Consider the following 6000-nt stretch of genomic DNA (forward strand, 5'->3'; position numbering starts at 1 on the left):
AAGGATGTGCTAAATACAGAAATACAGAAAGACAGTAATCATCACGAAGAATGGGAAGGCAGAAAATCTCCTAGTAAAACTACAAAGAAAGTTCAAAGCAAAAGTAGGGATGTTTATGGAAAAATGACGGGACCAAGTTGTTACATATAAATAATAACCTCTAATGTAAATAGCCTAAATCCTCCAATTAAAAGATCCAGATTGGATGAATGGATTAAAAAACAAGATCCATCTATTTGCTACCCGCAAGAAACACACATCACCAAAAAAGATACACAGAGACCTAAAGTGAAAGGCTGGAAAAAGATATTCCATGCTAATGGAAAGAAAAAAGAGCAAAAGTAGCTATCCTAATATCAGACAAAACATACTTTAACCCAAAACTGTTAAGAGATCAAGAAGGACTTTATGTAACGATTGAAGGATCAATGCAATAGGAAGACACGACTATACTAAATGCACATATACCCAATACCTGCTATTTAAAAGCAATGCTAATGGATCTAAAGGGAGGCATAGACTCTAACACAATAATAATGTGGGACTTCAACCCCACTATCTTCAATGGACAGATCAACTAGTCAAAAAATCAGCAACAAAGCCACAGAGTTAATCTACATTTTGGACCAAATAGATCTGATTGATATCTATAGGACATTTCATCCTACAGCTAAAGAATACACATTCTTTTCATTAATGCATGGAACTTGCACTAGGACAGACCACATGCTAGGCTCTAAAGCAAGTCTCAATACATTCAAAAAAACTGAAATCATACCATGTATCTTTTCTGACCATAATGGAATGAAACTGGAAATGAACAACTTAAGAGATTATAGAAAATAGGCACATGGAGACTGAACAACATGATCCTGCATGAACAGTGGATCATGGAAGAAATAAAAAGGGAAATAAAAATTCTTGGAAATGAGTGAAGATGATAACTCAACATATCAAAACCCATGGGATAAAACAAAGTTTATAGCAATCAGTGCATACATCAAGAATTTGGAAATGCATCAAATAAATGACATAACAATGCATCTCAAGGACCTAGAAAAACAAGAACAAAACTCAACATTAGTAGAGGGAAAGAAATTAGAATTAGAGAATAAATAAAGGAAATTGAAATAAAAAATACAAAAGATGAGAGAAATGAAGTACAGGTTTTTTTTTTACATAAACAAAATTAATAAACCATCAACCCATCTAACAAAAAAAGGAAGAAGAAAGACATAAAGTAATAAAGTCTGAGATTAAAAAAGAGATATTACAATGGATATCACAGAAATAAAAAGAATCATCAGAAATTACCACAGATATATGCCAACAAATTGGAAAATCTAGAGGAAATGGGTAGATTTCTGGACACATAAAATCTACCAAAATTGAGTCTTGAAGACATATAAAAACTAAATAGACCAATAGCCAAGATGGAGATTGAATCCGTAATAAAAATCCTCTCAACAAAGAAAAGTCCAGGAACAGATGACTTCATTGCTGAATTCTACCAAACTTTTAAAGAATTAATTCCAATTTTTCTCAATTTAAAACAATTGAAAAGGAGAGAAGCCTCCCAAACTCCTTTTATGAGGCCAGCATCAACTTACTTCCAAAACAAACAAACAAAAAAAGATATGATAAAGAAAGAAAATTACAGACCATTATCACTGATAAGTATAGATGCTAAAATACTCAACAAAATACTAGCAAATTGAATCCAACATCTCATGAGAATGATAATTCACCCAGACCAAGTGCGATTTATCCCCGGTATTCAGAGAATGTTCAACATATGCAAATCAATAAATGTGACACATCACATTAATATGTTGAAGAATAAAAACCATATGATTATCTCAGTAGATACAGAGACAATATCCTTTCATGATGAAAACCTTAAGCAAATGGGTACAGAAGAAACATTCCTTAACACAATCAATATGACAAACCCACAGCCAGCATCATATCAAATGGCAAAAGCTGATAGCATTTCCACTAAAATCTGGAATCAGACAAGGATGCCCCCTTTCACCATTCCTATTTAATACAGTTCTAGAAGTTTCGACCTGAGTCATTAGGTAAGAAAAAGAAATCAAAGGGATACAAATGGGAAAGGAGAAAGTCAAATTACTCCTGTTTGCAGATGACATCATTCTATATATAGGTAATCAAAGACTCCAGTAATAGACTACTGGAATTCATAAGAGAGTTTGGTAAAGTTGCAGGATATAAAATCAACACAGAAAAATCAACAGTCTTTGAATACACAGACAATGCCATGGCTGAGGAAGAACTTGTAAGATCAGTACCACTCACAACAGCTACAAAAAATTAAATATCTTGAACCTTGGAATAAATTGGACCAAATAGATGAAAGATCTCTACAATGATAAATTATAAGACATTAAAGGAATGGGAGAGGGAGCAGGAGATGGGAGGGGTGCGAGTGGGAGGGAAATTATGGGGGGGCGGGAAGCCAATGTAATCCATAAACTGTACTTTGGAAATTTATATTGACTAAATAAAAAAAGACATTAAAGAAAAGTATATATAAAAAATAGAAAAAATATTCCACATTTATGAAATAAGCTAGTCCCCAAAAAATAAGCAAAAAGAAATATAAACTGAGATGTAGAGAAGTTGGAATCCTGGTAGGAATACAAAATGGCACTACTACTGTGGAAAAGTTAAGCAATTCTACAAAACATTAGGCAGAAAAGTACCATATGATTCAAATTCCCTTTCCTAGGTATATATTTTAATGAAACACAGGTCCTCACAAAAAATTGTATGTGAACATTCATAGCAGCGTTAGTCAAAAAGGCAAAAAGTAAAGAAAAAGTAGAGCAACTTAAATATCCATCAAGTGATGATAGATAAGTAAACTGTGATATATTCATACAATGAAGGATTGATTTGCAACTAAAAGGATTGGAATACTGATGCACACTGCATGAATGAAGCTTGAAAATACCTTGCTTTGTGAAAGAAGCTAATCACAAAAGACTACATGCATAATTTCATTTCTATGAAATGTCCAGAAGAGGCAGAGCCATCAAGATAGGAACTGAGGAAGAGAGAAATGGAGTTTCTTTTGGAGGTGATAAAAACAATTCAAGATTAGAAAGCAGTGATGCTTATACAACTCTGTGAATATTTGTAAAACCTTTACAATGTAACCTTTAAGAGAATGATTTTGATGGCATGTGAATTTTCCCTCAACAAATCTGTTATTAAAAATAAATATGCCCACACAGGGCATAAAGTCAGCAGGCCATTGAACAACACTGAGGAGTTATTAACAATGCTGAAAGAGAAGGAAGGGAGAGATGGATTCAGGCGACACAGAAATCATGTAGGATTCAATGTACTGATGGATTAAATATGAAGAGTAAAACATTAATGCATTAATATAATTATACATTATTTTGCAATGGACATGGAAGTGATTTATTTATAATTTTGTTTTTCAGTAACAGTTTATCATGTGCAAAAAAAGCCAATGTAATGAAATATTGTTAGAGAAATTATTGATGGGTCTTGTTACTGCTATTAATTTTAATTACTCTAATTAATCTGGGCTCTCCTAGACCTGTCTTCTTGTTCTGCCATTAATTAGTAGTTTGACCTTATGGAAGTCATCCTTTTTCTTTATCTATCAAATGAAGGAGTTGAACTGGAGTTCCTTATAAGCTTCCTGCCAATGCAATAATATTTTTGTTCTGAAACAGAGATTACAATTTGTTCATAATTAAATTATACATTATATTCTCTTTCCCCACCGTGCTAGCTACAGTAACTAAATTGCTAATAAGTTCAAAACAGAAGAGAAAATGTTTCAGTTTAGTTCAAGGAAGAAGTTAAACTGGAAACTAACACCTTACTTGAATTAATATGGTTTTTACAACTGCCTAATGGTCTGTTATTGTCAAAATGTTCAAGGTAAAGTGCCCATTTGTAGCCAGATTGCATTAAAAATTTCTTTTGGAATTTGGGTAGGTTCAAAAATTAGCATTTTTAACTAAGCATTCAGGTTTTTTAAACTGTATTCTTCAAAAATTTGTATAGAATAACTAATAGTAATGGGTCTTAATGTAAATGGATCTTCATAGGTCTGCATGTATCTTATAGCCCTAGATAGCCAGTAGAGGTTTATGTCATGTTAAGTCTTCCAGACTATATAATCCTTCTCCTGAATTAGACTTAAAATGCAATAAATACTCTACAATAGATGTATGACAAATGTTAATATTATCTCCATGAAGTTATTCATTTGGAGGTTAGACTTCCACTACTATACCAATTCATTTAAACAATGACCCATTTGCAAATAGGTATGTCCATAACTCTGAGAGTAGATAACATCAACACTGTATTTTGGCTGACTTCAGCCAAGCATAAATGTGACAAGTGGGTTTATTGCTCCACTGTGGTGTTCAGCTAAAATTGGAGATGTAAATCTGAATAGTCCTAAATGGCTGTCTACACTCAGGTAGCACTCCCTTGACTATCTGCCAATGAGCACGATTCTTAATATAGAACACTTCTGCTGGCAAACTCACTTCCTCAATTTTCTAGAAGCTACAGAAAGGTTTCCACATAGACATAGGCTCTATGCCTCCCTTAGAAATGGTGAACACTTCAAACAATAAAAAGCATCCATTTCCTTGAAAAATTAAAATACAGTTTGGCATACATAGTTCCTCTGTGCACAGCTTTCTTTCAGTAACACACTTGGTAGTTGACTACTTTTTTGAAACTTTTAGGAGCTATTTGAAGACAGATGAGCTTAAATCATATCTTGAAAGCAAAATAGATTTAGACTTCCACAAACATCTGTTAATTTTTCATATCCACTGAATCCATTAAGATAATTCACCTTATGGAATAATTCACACTAAAAAGCTCCCAATACAACATGGAGAGAGAGAGAAAATTCGGTTGTGCAAATTATTTCCATTTAAACTGTACCCACTGAACAACAGAGAGAGTAAGTGATTCAAACTGCATGCTAATTGCCTCTGCATCTACGAAGCTCTAGGAAGGCCAAGGCCAGCAAGGTCATTTTTTTCCTACGGGATTCACAAATGACAGTGTCCTTAAAGACTGAAGTCCTATCGGATCATCCATGTATTATAGAACCATTCTGGGCTTCTAGGAGTTCCTTCACTTGTGTTTGCTTATGAGAATGGTTTTCCTCTGTTTGGATGTTAGGATAATTGGGGATGATGAAATGATATCTCATAATCTCTCTCAAAGTAGTCAACTGGATAAAGTTAAAAATTGTCCGCAATTGTCTTGAAACTGTAGCTAACACCAACACTGAAGGGGAGATACTGGTCACTGCTGCTTGGCAGCAGCCCCAAGAATGTTGTGGCTAGAAAGCTATCATTCCTGATTTCTTGTCAGACTTGAGATTCTGTTGATCACGGCCAGTAAGGTGACTCCACTGTGGAAAACTAACATCCGGGGTCACGCCAGTATTGATGATCACAGACAGGCTCTGGTGTGCTTACCATAGGAGATCCTGGAACAATGGAGTCTTTCAGCTATCCCAAAGCCTAAAATTAATTCATTTTTAAAAAGCATTTCCATAATTCCATTACTTTCCCATAAGTTTTCTATTCAGAGCAGTTTTAATATATTGAGGACTTACTTTTGAACTAGACACTGTACTAGGTAGTATACAATTTCACTTACTCTTCAGCACATTATTAACTAGGAAATATACTATTTATTTTACTTTTGAGGAATCTTTGGCTATAGAAGTCTAACCCATTTACACCATAAGCAAGAGCAGAACTGGTATTTGAATCCTGAGAGGAGCAACCTTCAACATCCATGGGGGTTCCACTATGGTATTCCACCCTCTGTATATGAGAAGGATTTACCAGCATCCTGAATCCCTAGGCCACCAAATTCCTTCCCACATTCCTAGTGCTCTAGAAAGTTACAGCTGCTGCAATAACCACCCAGATACACATTCTGGCTTATAAA

This window comes from Oryctolagus cuniculus, chromosome 2 (genome assembly GCF_051225735.1).
Source record: "Oryctolagus cuniculus isolate XC-2025 breed Fujian yellow rabbit chromosome 2, ASM5122573v1, whole genome shotgun sequence".
Classification (NCBI taxonomy): Eukaryota; Metazoa; Chordata; class Mammalia; order Lagomorpha; family Leporidae; genus Oryctolagus; species Oryctolagus cuniculus.